We start from the raw sequence: 13,791 nt of genomic DNA on the forward strand, positions 1-13,791 counted from the left end.
TTCCATCTCTTTACAGTCTCTGAAGCTACGAGGGTAATGGTTTACCAAAAATAAATCCTTGAACTGCTCCCATATGGGTTCCGGATGTGCAGCAAACAATATAGGCTTAGAGGCTTGCCACTAAGAGTTGGCTTCATTCTTGAGTTGTAGCCCTGCACAAATAAGCTTCTGTGTCTTAGTGCACTTAACTACCTCAAATATCTTTTTTAGCTCTTGGATCCACTGGTCCGGCTCTAGAGGATCACTCCCACCTTAGAGAATATAGGTGGCAAGTTCCTCTTGAAAGATTCCACTACCCTTGTCGTATTATTCGTCGACGGGTAATTGGATGCATATGCCGGATAGTAAGAGTACGGAGGGGGCACCATATATGGAGGAGTGCTAAGCGACGGAATTGGAGGTGTACCTCTGGCTTGCTCATGTGGTGTCGTATCAAGTGGTGCTCCTCCAGTTTGTGGTCCCATACTAGACCCTATAGGTGGGCCTTGTGGAGTAATTATCCGTGGATGTTGACCAAGTTGAGGAAGGTCTAACTATTGCTGTATAGCAGCCATAAATGCCTGCTGCTGCTGGAGCATTTGTTACTGGAAGGCTTGCTGTGACTGCTAGACTATAGTCACAACATCACTCAAAGTGATGACAGGTGGAGGATCCGAAAGTGTGGTTAAAGGTGTGTCCCTTTGTGCCACACCCTGGTCAAGGGTTTCTTGAGGTTGTGGAAGTGGGGTTTGCCCCACAGAGCGAGACCTTCGAGGATTTGGTGGTCGACCGATAGGACGAGGACCATGTGAGGTTCCTCGAGCATTACTACTGAATCTAGTGCGTACCATCGTGTCCTTGCACTTGGATCATACCGTACACAAAACATTAGTTAAGTACCTTAGAATTTACGTAAGCACATAATTATTTCTCATTCTATGACATAGCCCACGAAATCAATTTCACTCTATGGTTCACACACTCTTAGATTGACCTTAAACTTTCAATCTGGCCACATAATCATATGCCAAAACATGAGGTATTGTAGTGGATAATGTCTTGCATCCAGCTACAGCTTAGCCCTAAGAGTACTGTGCTAGCGCTTCAACAAGTAGGATGGCGGTCCTGCTCGATTTTTTTTTGTTATTATTATTTCCTTTATTATTGTTAATAATATATTATTATTATTATTTTATTTATATATATATTTTTTCCAACCGGAGGTCAGCCACCGGTGGGCGACCACCGGCGGGTAGCTCGGGTCAGGGCCCGCCGGTCCAACCCGAGGCAGACTTAAAGGGGCTTTTAGCCTCTTCGATCTTCATTTCTCCCATCTTCTACACTTAGGCTCAACTCAAGGTGATTTTGGAGGGTTACTTGGCGCATCCACTCACGATTTCATTCAACGATTTCACGGATTTTGAAAGATTCAAGCACCTTTCACTCTCAAGTAAGTCTCTTCTCCATTTCTCTTCTTGGAACATATATTTTGGGTGTTGAATCCATCCATACTTCCCAAAACTTGATTTTTTTTCATGTTTCTTTCCATAGAATAGTCATTCCATGAGAATATGATGCTTCCTTTGTTACTCATTCATAGTTTTGGGCTTTACTACCCAATCTATGAGAGAAAATCCTAAACCGTGCCCTAATTTCTCCAATTTGGGGTTTTCTTCTATTTCTTCTCTTTTCTCCCCAACTAACAACTCAAATGGGATTTCTTATCCTTGATTTGCACTTACATTGTTGGAAAGATCATGAAAACTTATATATGCTTGCAATTCCATCTCATTTCTATGAAAACTCATCTCTTTTGTGTTAGGTTCCTTGAAAAAAAAAATTCTGGGGTTTCTATGATTCTCTTTACTTCGTTCCATACTTGTGAACGACTTTGAATCACACCATTAATTGTTGGTGCAATGATATTTGACTTACATTTTGAATCCATACTTGTGAACAACTTTGAATCTCTCTCATTCCTTGCACCTCAATGTCATAATAGAAATTTTTGCATATTCTTGGTTGTATAATGATAGGTATTACTATCATTGACATGTAAGCTTCAAGTTCTACACTTTTATGGGATTTTCATTCTCTTAGATTGAACTTGCACATTGAAATTGGGGGTTTTCTACCATTTGACACCAATTACCCCACTTGAGAAAATTCTTATGAGGCTTTCCGTCACTTCTCACTTGTCATGCTTTATACTCCTTTGTTACTCTTCTATTTTGCAACATGCTAGTGGATGTCATGTTTGGGGATTTCCTCCTATTCATTTCTCCATGGCTTAACGACCCCTTTTTTTATAATGATCCACATTATGTATTTAGGTGCATTTACATGTGCTTGCTCACCCTCTTGTTTACTTCTTTTGTCATGCAACATTCTTACTTATCACTATTTCTTCTCTTTTCTTACTAAGATGTCTTCTCATAAGGGTAAGAAACCCGCATCCTCTTCCAATAGATGTAGGGCCACAACTTCAAAAAGGAAGGCTATAGGGACGAGTTCCTCAGCCCTTCGTATAAGGCAACAAGGATATGCGCCCATAGATCTTCTAGACTATGATGAGGGACTCTTCTGGAGTTTGAGGGCAGAAACGAATTGGCAAACCTTTCTAAAGAAGTTTGTAATGGTGGAGAAAATCATGGTAACTTGTGATTTCAATAAGATTCAACTACAAGAGAGGTTTACTGCACTGGGTTGGCAGTCCATCCTTAATATTGACCGCTCATGCTATGAACACCTGGTTTGAAGATTTTATTGTAATTTGGAGGTCTCTTACCAGTATGGGGAGTACTCAATCACCAGTATGGTGAAGGAGGTGAACATTTGTTTGAATGTGGACACTCTTGCTAGTATTTTAGCTATGTCATCAGTTGGGCATCAATTCTATAGCCCCCCACGGAGTAAGCCTGTGGGCCCATCCTTAAGTTTGAAAATGTAGGACCACATTTACGAGACCATTAGTGGCAGCAAGGTGCATCCAGATGCCGAGACGATATTCAATCTGGAGGCTCATGTATTTGCTCGCTTGGTTCAGTTTAATTTGCTCTGTAGAGGAGGTCATAGGAACCAAGTGGGCTTCATGACAGCCTACATAGCCTTCTGCATCTACAAGGCCTTGGAGGGAGGTGCCGAGCATTTATGCTTATCCTACATTATACTTAAGACTATGGAGCATCATGTCACACATCCTGAGGATGGAGGTTTCCCATATGGTAGGACCCTCACCAGGGTTTTTGAGTTCTTTGGGGTAGATTTGAGTGGTGAGGAGGGAACTCTAGCAGACAAATTTAACAGGGAAAACCTACGCAGGATGGGTCTCCAAGCTCTTATGGATGTACCTCAGAGGGCAAGAGCTCAAGGAGGCAGGAACAGGGGGAATATCCACATGGAGGAGGAAAATAGTGAGGAGGATGAGGATTATGTTCCTTAATTCGAAGAGGACTTTCTGGACGAGGATATCCTCGAGGAGGAGCCTCTTAATTTGAGGGATGCTGATCCTGACTTTGCTAGGGCTGCAGACCCACAACATAGAGCCCCACCACCTGAGAGTGGCGCTTTTGAATTTGAGAGCATGATGACCAATATGAGGGCCTTGAAAGATGGGCAAGATCAGCTTTTGAGAAGACTAGATGAGGGTGCTTCTAGAGAGGAAAATATCTTAGAAAGGCATGCTACATTAGAGAATTCCTTCCTAAGATTGAGCGAGGATTTGGACACAACGGCCAATGCTATTTCAATGGACTTTACCTGGCTCCGGAGGGATGTGCAACTAGTGAATGCGAGGTTTGATTACTACGATCACCGGCTCAATGTTAAATCGAGGCCTAGGAGGGATGGAATAGTAGAGCTAGATGATGATGAGGGTCTCTGAAGACTTAGCTTGCCTATCCTAATCAGCTTTTTACTTGTCTCTATGTTGTTTATGTGTTTATGGTGGACTATGTTTTTTTTTTTTTTGTACTTTTCTCTGTAATTTGGACTTGCTAGTGTGGTGTTATGATGTTGGTGACTTTTAGTTAGTTTTGTCTGCTTGACAAACTTATTGTAATTCGGTTGTAACAATATTAGTTGGCCTTTGTTGATTATGCTTATTCATATATGTATGTTGTCTATCAAGTGCTTCTATTTGAAAATTTTGAAAAATCTTGTTTTAGCATTGTTTGCTGTCAAAATTTTGTTAAATCCGTACTCGATGGGTTATGCAATCAAATAACTAAGCTTTTATTTATTTTAAGCAAACTTTCTCTAATGCATGCCATGAAATGTAATAATTAAATACAACCATTTTTTTTTTAGCTTTTAATTCTTAAAAGTGTTTTACATTTACCCAACCCCATTTCCTATTATAGATTCTATGGGGTCTAAATGGTATGCTGTGAGTGGATAGAGCATCATGCTCTGATACCACCGTTATCACACTCCATTCACACAGAACCGGATCGATGACCGAGTTAACTCCGGTTAACCCAAACCTACCAGGATCATCTGATACAGTACCCCACCACAGCATACCCACATCTAAGATAGGTGTTCAAAAGTTCAGCGGAAGACTTAAATTACCTGTAAATATCCCTAATATACTTGATACCCAAATTATAGTATATAGCTAAGTACACGTGGGCCCGCAGGCATGATAGTTACACAAAAAGAATAACAATTTACGTATCAAGTACACAAAAGTGGAGGTCATCAAAAAAATAAAAAAAGCGAAATCCTATATGATACCATTACTGGGGTCCCACAGTACAGCCCTCGCACATGCAATCAGCACCGTGCTCATACTCCTCAGGGACCTACCAATCCTTAACAGGAAACTCGACTATGGGGCCCGACTCCTGATTTTCAGGCGAGTGACCTTAAAATCATCTAAAAGAGGTGTGCACGTGGGATGAGCTCACTAGCTCAGTAAGTGAAAAGAAATACCACACAAACATTCACATTCATATGCACTATATGCTATGCAATTCATTTTAAATCTTATCCACCTAAACAACATTACTAAGTCTTAGGTTATGTGCTACTCATAATCACAGTGCGCGTATGCCCTGGGTACGAGTCACGAACTCCATCCCGTGATACGCCCATAGGGTTGTCGAAGAAGGCCCACCATGAGTACTGAGAAAAGTAAAGCATGCCGACTAACGGCTCTCAACATAAAAGTAAATGACAGAAATGTAAAGGTGCCGACCCCGACAATTTAAAAGGAGTACGATTGGTCCTCTTGAATATACCACTGAGGTTGTCGACTGTCCTAATGACTAGCCGAGTGTATGTCTAATCGCCACAGTGACCCGACAACCGCGACCACTGCTTCCCCAAGTGATAACCCAACACCTCAACCCTTTTTGGGAATGATCGTAGTACAGAGAATGATAATCCTAAACCGCATCCTCCTATATAACAAAGTACGATTGTATAGTACCACTGCGTCTCATACCACGGACCACCAATGCACTAGTTTCCAAACTGACTACGACGTCTAGTCTAATAATACATCATGCACAATAATCCAACCATTCATCACATAAGCACATCAATCATTTAGCATTGAGAATATAAAGCATAACACACATATCATAAATCATTTGTTTAGAATGCACAAGCAATGCATGCGAATGGCATACGAGGATGACTAATCTACACATAATTTGTATAATGATATGGCTAGTCTAGATACAATTTAATGGTGCAAAAACAAGCTTTAAAATAAAGTCAAATGTTCTTTCCCCACTTACTTGTTGGGTACAAAAGTTCATGTTCGGTACTGGTGAGATCCGACGTGAGAAATGTAAATTCTAGTGGAACCTATCATAAGCGAATGAGGTTATCATTTCACCACATTGGGATCAAAACTAACAAGATTTGATGTTTAAATCATGTTTAAAATCATAAAAGAAGGTTGTCCACCCGTTTTGGGCTCATTCGGGCAAAAAAATTTGACTGGGGGGCCAATAAGTGGGCCAGACAGCCCACTTATCTTCGTCCGCCGATCCAACAGGTGGGCCAGATAACCCGTCGGTTCAACCGATGGGCCCCCCAGGAGGGTGGGTTTGCTTGTCGATCTTCGCTCGTCTGTTGGAATTTAGGTTCTGTCCCAACAGGCAGGGCGGCTTCGCCCGTCGATCTTCTCCCACCTGTGGGGGCGAAAATCGATTTTCTCCTTTGAAACGCTCTTCAACCTTGGAAAAACCAAATGGGGCTGTTCTAATCACATTTTCCACACATCTAAGGTCTTATAAGATGATTCTAACCTAGATCTAAGTTAGATTTAAGGATTGAAAAGCAATCTTACCTTCTTTGCTCAAGAACTCTTCCAAAACCCCAAAATCACCTCTTAACTCAAGAAATCACCGATCCTTCTCAAATCTTATAAACACTTCTTTAAACCTTCAAAATCAACACATAGACCATCTATTAAACCTTAGATTCATCATCTCAAGTGGGATTAACAAGATCTCAAAGAACTCTACCCAAATCAAGGGTTTCACTTGGGGTTTTGCAAAAGTTTAAGAAGTATAGCCTTTGCTCACCTCAAATCATAGGTCTTGTGTTGGGGATCACTTTTTCGGTGCTGAAATGAGAAGACCAAACCTCGACGTCGCTTAAAATCATTTCTTCCTCTTTTTCTTTTCTTTTCTTCTTCTTCGTTCTCTTTTTCTTCCTTTCTTTTCTCTCTCTTCTTTACTTTTCTCACCCACTTTTTAATGCATTAAATGAGAAAATGGAAAAACACAATAAATACTATTTATACTAGAGAATATCTAGTAACCATATGGGTGGGTCACACTGGTGGGCGGGTTCGTCCGCCTGTGACCGCCCACCTGTTGGTCAAAACTTAGCCAAACAATTGAGATTTCGATGGAATTCGACTCTCGGCATGTATTTCACTCTCGGCACAAGATATATAATATGTACACACTTTAGGATATAGCTACATACCAGTATTACCAGTACATGGCCTTATGATACGTGCATGTACACGGCTTGGGTACACCCGCCTCCTTTGGCACTGACTCGGACTTGTCTAGCCAACCTGTGTTCAAAGTCACCCTTGCCATCATGGTCCATAGGGAACCCGCCTTAACCCTCTCTGGTTCGGATCCTGTATGGTTAAACCAGGTCAACCGTGTAAGTAAACCAGGTTTTAAAAGTAGGGTATTATAAAAAATCTCTCTGTGTTGATTTGATTTCTAGAATTTTACAATTTCTATGGTAGAGAGAGAGAGAGAGAGAGAGAGAGAGAGAGTTCCCATATCATGGAAGATGAAATATCTCCATCACCATCTCCAGCAACACTGGTGACTAGCCGTCCACTACCCAGATTTGTTGATGCTTCCCTCGCCATCTCCACCAAATCCAATACCAATCCATCTAACAGATTCGCCCCTCTCATCGATCCCTCCAAGAACAAACAACAACTTTCGATTTCCTTTACTACCAAGAGATCATCAAAAGATAGGCACACGAAGGTTGATGGAAGGGGCTGCCGCATCCGTATGCTGGCAATTTGTGTGGCTAGGTTTTTCCAATTGACTCATGAATTGGGTCATAAATCCGATGGTGAGACCATTGAGTGGCTCTTACAACTAGCAGAACCTACTATTATCGCTGCCACCGGTCCAGTACAATCCCTGCTAATTTTTCAACCCTTAAAGTTTCTCTCTGAAGCAGTGGCTCTACCCTTTCAGGCCCACCTTCCAAATTCACTCCTCATTCCTGCGCATTACTGCATTAGCCTTTGGCCACCATTCCCAATACAACGATGAAGGCGATGCCGATCAGAGAGTCTCACTGGCGGCGAGATGTTAGGGTTTCATCATCAACAACAACATATCTTGACTGGGGATCAGACTAGTGAAGCTCTACCTGATGTTTGAAATGATTGATTAAAGGCAAGGGGGTATTTCGGGAATTGAAAAAAATAGTCACTTAACAGATTTTTTTAACCCATAGTCACAGTTGATAGAATCTTTTGATTTAGGGGGAGGGGAGTGAATTAATTAAAAAATCATGGGAAAACTTGATATTTTCCCAAAGTTCAGGGGAGGGGAGTGATAAACTAATAATTCCTCAAAAAAGAAAAAAAAATAAAAATAAAAGAAAGAAATAGACACAACGGGTACTAGCTTGTGGCATACCCAATGGGTTACACAAAAAATGGTATTGTGGAGCCAAGCAAAATGGGCTGTATTCTACTATTCTTGTACTTCTACACTACTACTATTCCCCATTTGAAGGAAATATTGCAACATAACGTCTCAGACACTCCATACATGGAAAGCAAAGGTTGCTATTCCAAACCCCCACCCCCCGCCCAGCCCCCACCTATTTTGTTTGATAAGAATTGGTGGGACTCTGCCCTTCCAAATTCCAACCCCTGGAGAGTGATAAGACTTGGTCTTTCTAGTCAAGAGTCCTATACTATAGTAGTATGAGTTGATTAGGACAAGCCTTGTTTAGATACACATACACTTGTCTAGTTTGGCCCTTTTCTTTTTTTTTATCAGTCTCGAATATTCCAGCAGTCTTAAGGGTTATTTTGGACCCCATCTGGATTGGTGAGAGAGAGAGAGAGAGAGACAATAGATTGGTCAAACAAATGTGTTAAAAAGTAGATACTAGTTAAATTAAGCCAAGAAGGTCTCTATTGTTTCTTGAAGAATATTTTTAGAAATTTTAGTGGAGTCACTTTACTTGACTTCACGATTTGAGTGGAGGGTTCATACTGGGAGGGCGTTGGGTTCAACGTTAGGAACTGATCCAGTGGTCAATCCAGTGTTCTCTCTCTATCAGTTTTCTTCTTCATGAACAGGTCTCAAACCTTCAATCGTCAAAGACACGTATACCCAATTTGCGTTACAGGTGGATTTGATTTTATGCAAATTGGATTTAATTGAATGAAGGGAATTAGTCAAAAATGGCATTCTCCATTAACCACCTTCATCATCATCAACAACCAACAATCACAGTTGCCAAATGGAAGCTTCTTCCTAGTCTTTTGGTTCTCATCTCTTCAAAGTTCAAATATAGAATCTGAAGTATCACTGTCGCATGTCACAGCTTCAAGGAGAGTCACTATTCACCACTAAGGAATGAAGAAGAGAACAAGATGAAGAACCCTTTTCTCTAAAATGTATTTGTAATTCAAGGGAGGGGTTGTCAAAGAATTCAAACAAAGAGTTGTGGGTTTTCACGCAAAATCTTTGCAGGAAAAGACCCAATAATAATTATGTGAAAGCTATGAGATTCGAAGGATAGGAATAAGATGGGATATCCAATGCCAGATTCAGTTAGTCATCGGTCAATGAACCAGTCAATACTGAAGAACTCAGGATGAAATGCATATGATCCTCTTTGGTCAGTTAAAAGTACGGGAGAAATTAACAAAGTGGGAGAATGTGGGGGTGTGGACTAGTTGGACCCCTACAGTTCCTTTCAATCACGGTCACTTTTGTTGCACCATTATTTAGGTTACGGGGAATTCTCTATAAAAGTATAGATAAAGGCGTGAGGAAGAGAGCTTGTAGCATTTTTCTCCATTGTTAGTGGAGATTGTTCTCACTTTGCTATGGATATCGGCATCTTCCTGAACTACATATATCCTTGCATTGTGATTTACTTTCTATAGTGGATGGGGTATTCAGGCATGGCTCCTTTCCAATCCCTTAATAGCCTTGTTGGAAAATGAGAATTGATTCAAACGATTTGAATGACTAAAAAAAAAAAAAAAATGTTATAAGTCATGCATGTAGACTTGTCCAGTATTTTACCAGGCGCAGTTAAGAGTTTTTTTTTTAGTCACAAGTAATTTAGTGTTTTTATTTAGTCAAACAAAACTCGTCCAAGTATATATCATCACTTTTTAACCCATCCTCGCGATTTGTTTGTAGATTATAGTTATGATCTATTGCACATATTATAGATAGTTTAGGGCCCACAATGTGGGCTAGGCTGCCAACTGCAAGTCCTCTCTCTCAATATATATATATATATATATATATATATATATATGTATATAATGCATTTAAAACATTATTTAAAAAAAAAATGACTAACCATGACTAGTTTTGATCACTCAAGTAATCAAGTTTCAAGGAAGGTGAGTCAATTAGAATACTTAATTTTTCAATAATATATAAAGTATTGATGAAACAAAATAGAGGGCAAAGGGAGCTGCAAGTGTCTACAAATCCCTTCCTTCCACCCCTCGAAAATAAAATCATTTGTTTCACTAGTACATTGAAATCATTGTAATGGGTTTGTGATCGTGGTATTCGCCTTACCATTATTGCACATACCGTTGCAGTTATAATCTATTTTTTAAGTCCAAATACTCTTCTTGTACATGGAATCGATAGTTAGTATTCTCTACGTATGCATCAATATTGTTACTTGTCTTAGTTTTAAAAAGAAAAAGAGATAATGGAAAAAAAATCCTCAGTCAATGATAAGACACATGGTATGAATATAACAATATATCATAGTAATATAATGATGAGCAGCAAAACAGGAATATAGAAATGTGTCATATGATCAAAGGATATTGATTTGGGCGTCTCATATTAAACAAATTTTTTTTTATATATAAGACAAAAGATCATCAAAAATTTATATACTTATTAATAAAAAAATAACTCTTAAATCACATTCTAATTTGTCTTATATGTGAGTAAAATCATCATTATGTCAGACTTAAAATAATCAATTAAACATGATAACACCAAAATAAATTTTCATAAATCTATATTAGATCTATCTACTTTAATAGAATGCATCAATCTACTCAACTAAAATGAAATTTCTTAACTTAGTGAATTTTAATAACTCCAGTGGTGAGTCAAACTGTTCAATGATGGTTTCCTATAAATATTACCCAACTACCTCTATTCCATTTAGTATTACCCAACTTTTCACCAAAAAAAATAATAATTTAGTATTACCCAACAACCTCTATTCCATTTAGTCTGCCTAAACAGTCATTCCAATTAGCTTGGAATGCTCAGGCTTTGTTCCTCACGCTGCACATGTGACAATGAGATCTAATATGGCTGCGGCAGCATCTTATATTAATTTAAGGGACTCTCAAGAATACTTTTATCCATCAAACTAATACCAATTCTTCACGTTTTATATATTTTTTCCATTCAAAAAGTGATTTCGTTCTTACTTTCTCCAACTGCTTCAGAAAAAAAAAAAAAAAGGCAAAGTATCAATCACAAGCTTATGCTATTTTCCAAATTTCACATTTATGCCATGTGAACAGATGATGTATCTAATATATTAATTATTGTAAAGTAGATTAATTTGTCCTTTGTTAAATTTTAAAATCTAATTTAATCAAATACATCGTGTATTAACATACATATCCTTGTACATATGGTAGTATTCTAGCCATTACTCAAGGTTTAAAAACCCAAAATTTAGGGTACGAATTGATTGGTCAGAATTCGTTTGGATTCAATGGAGATCAGCTAAAACACCCTAATTTAGTTTTCGTATAGAATTGGTATAATCCAAATCAGCCCAAATTGGCCAATCCATCAATTTTTCTAACCTAAATTACCATGCAGTACTCTCTCAACTGTAATCCAAAATAGACAGTTTAGATAAAAGGAAAAAAAAAAAGGTGGACGGATGCTTCGTGGTCGTGCGACCCTTGCACCTAGACACAGAGAGCCATGAAATGACACCATCACTCCTATGAAACCCAAAAAAATTTATCTCTTGTTGATGCCCATTTGCACTCCTTCATTGCGAGGGAGTTGTATGACCAGCCAAAGATCTTTCTTCCTCCAACCGAAAAAAAAAAAAAAAGTAATTCAGATCCATCTTGTGGCTTCTATAAACATCACGAACCGTTGTGACATCAATCACTACCCTTGAAAATTAATTAATTTTTTTTAATAGTGAGAAAGAGGTTTGACGCTTTGCTGCAAAATCTTTCAACAACCAAAGATCTCTCCCACTGTAAAAGAATTGAAAAATGAAATTAATTAAAGCAGTGAAGATGGATTGTATCAACTTGCATGCACTCCACTTATTATGACTTGTATCCAGGCAAAAGAATACGTATGTGATGAGGACAGCTATCTCCATATTACTGGATGAGCTTTACTTATAAAAGATCTTCCCTCGCAAATTTTATCATTGGCCGGGTTGGCTTTATTCTATTACTTTGACTTTTAGAATGTCAACTAACACTTCTGAGTTTAATTAGGAATTGGAATATAGTTGGACCCGACCAATCTACCATGGCTGCGTGTAATTTATTTATTATAGTTGAAGAGATTGGTATCCCATCATGGCTCATGGGTTGGTGGTGTTTTTAACTCTCTCTCTCTCTCTCTCTCTCTCTCTCTCTCTCTCTCATATTACTCCTGAAATAAGAAGCTATACCTCTCTGCCATTAATTTTCCATTTAGTGGCAGAAGAAGCCACTTCAACTAATAAAAATAAGACAAGAAGATAGCCACCACCCTCCCCTTTCTAAATGTAACATTATTATAATTTTTTTTTTTTTTTTTGGAAAAAATAAGGGATTATCAATATTGTTCTTGACACCCATAAGCTCTTGAGAAGTATTGATATGGCTAAAGTGTCTCAAATATAGAAGAAAGGAAATTATGATATCTTTCATAAAAAAATGAAATGGAAGGAAACAAAGCTGGGAGCTTGCTTGTGAGACTTACAGCAATCACAAAGTTTAAAATCAATTTTATTTTCTGTCTCCTTATCTCAAGGATTTATCAATGCCAAGGATCCCATGTGACATGTTTATATAGGGCAATGAACCCCCTTTGCAGTTAGGTTAGAGCTATCTTTTAAAATATTTAATTTAATTAGTCAAGTTAAAAAATTCTCTCCTTATAACAAAAGAAAAAGGGGGAAATATAGATCTATTACTTTCATTTTTTTGTACTTTCCTTTTTTTATTTCCTCGTACCATATGCAATTATACACTTGTTTTCATAAGATCCTGTGATTTATAATTGTTGTGTTCCCTTCCCCATTTATACGTCTATGTGCGTCTATGTGCATTTTTTTCTGTTAGGAACATTGGACAACTCTCCTTTTCTTTTTTATTATTTGTCTAAATAAAATGCTAGAGGACGGTTCATGGTTCTAAAAATTATGGATACAAAAATTCTATGGTTCTCTTTTCTCTTAAAAATTTCAATGAGTTGCTTGGTTGGAACTAAGACGTAAAGTTGATGTAAAGTGATAACGACCATACTTGTCTTTACTGTCCCAGGTGATTGGATAGAGCCAAGGAAGTTGATGTAAGAGAATAGGGATACAACTTGAGTATTGCATTGAACGACAATTTTGACGTAAATCGGGGTATGAATAATAGTTTAACGATATCATTTCCTATCAATTGACAAAACCCATCAATAATTGCTTGTAAGTCATAGATGGGACTAAATAGCAAACAAAGCATTATTCTGAAAAACATTTTATCTTGATATTTTTTATTTTTTCTTTTTAATTTTTTTTAATTTTTTTTTTTTTGGGATAGGTCTGTTACAATTTATTAGAGGAATCACAAACCGGACATTTTAAGAACATTACAATCAAGGGAAGAAAAAACTAAAAAAAAAGAGTGAACATAAAATATATGCATTAGATCCAAAAAGCATGGGAACTTATTTTCGATTAAAATTTTGTTAATACTACCTCACTTTTCTTTTTTCATTTTTTTTCTTTTTTTTTTTTTTTTTTTATTTATTTTTTGATAGGTCTCCTACAATTTATTAGTTGAAACCACAGAACAGACAAGTTAAGAACAATATATCAAGG

Source organism: Macadamia integrifolia, chromosome 6 (genome assembly GCF_013358625.1).
Source record: "Macadamia integrifolia cultivar HAES 741 chromosome 6, SCU_Mint_v3, whole genome shotgun sequence".
Lineage (NCBI taxonomy): Eukaryota > Viridiplantae > Streptophyta > Magnoliopsida > Proteales > Proteaceae > Macadamia > Macadamia integrifolia.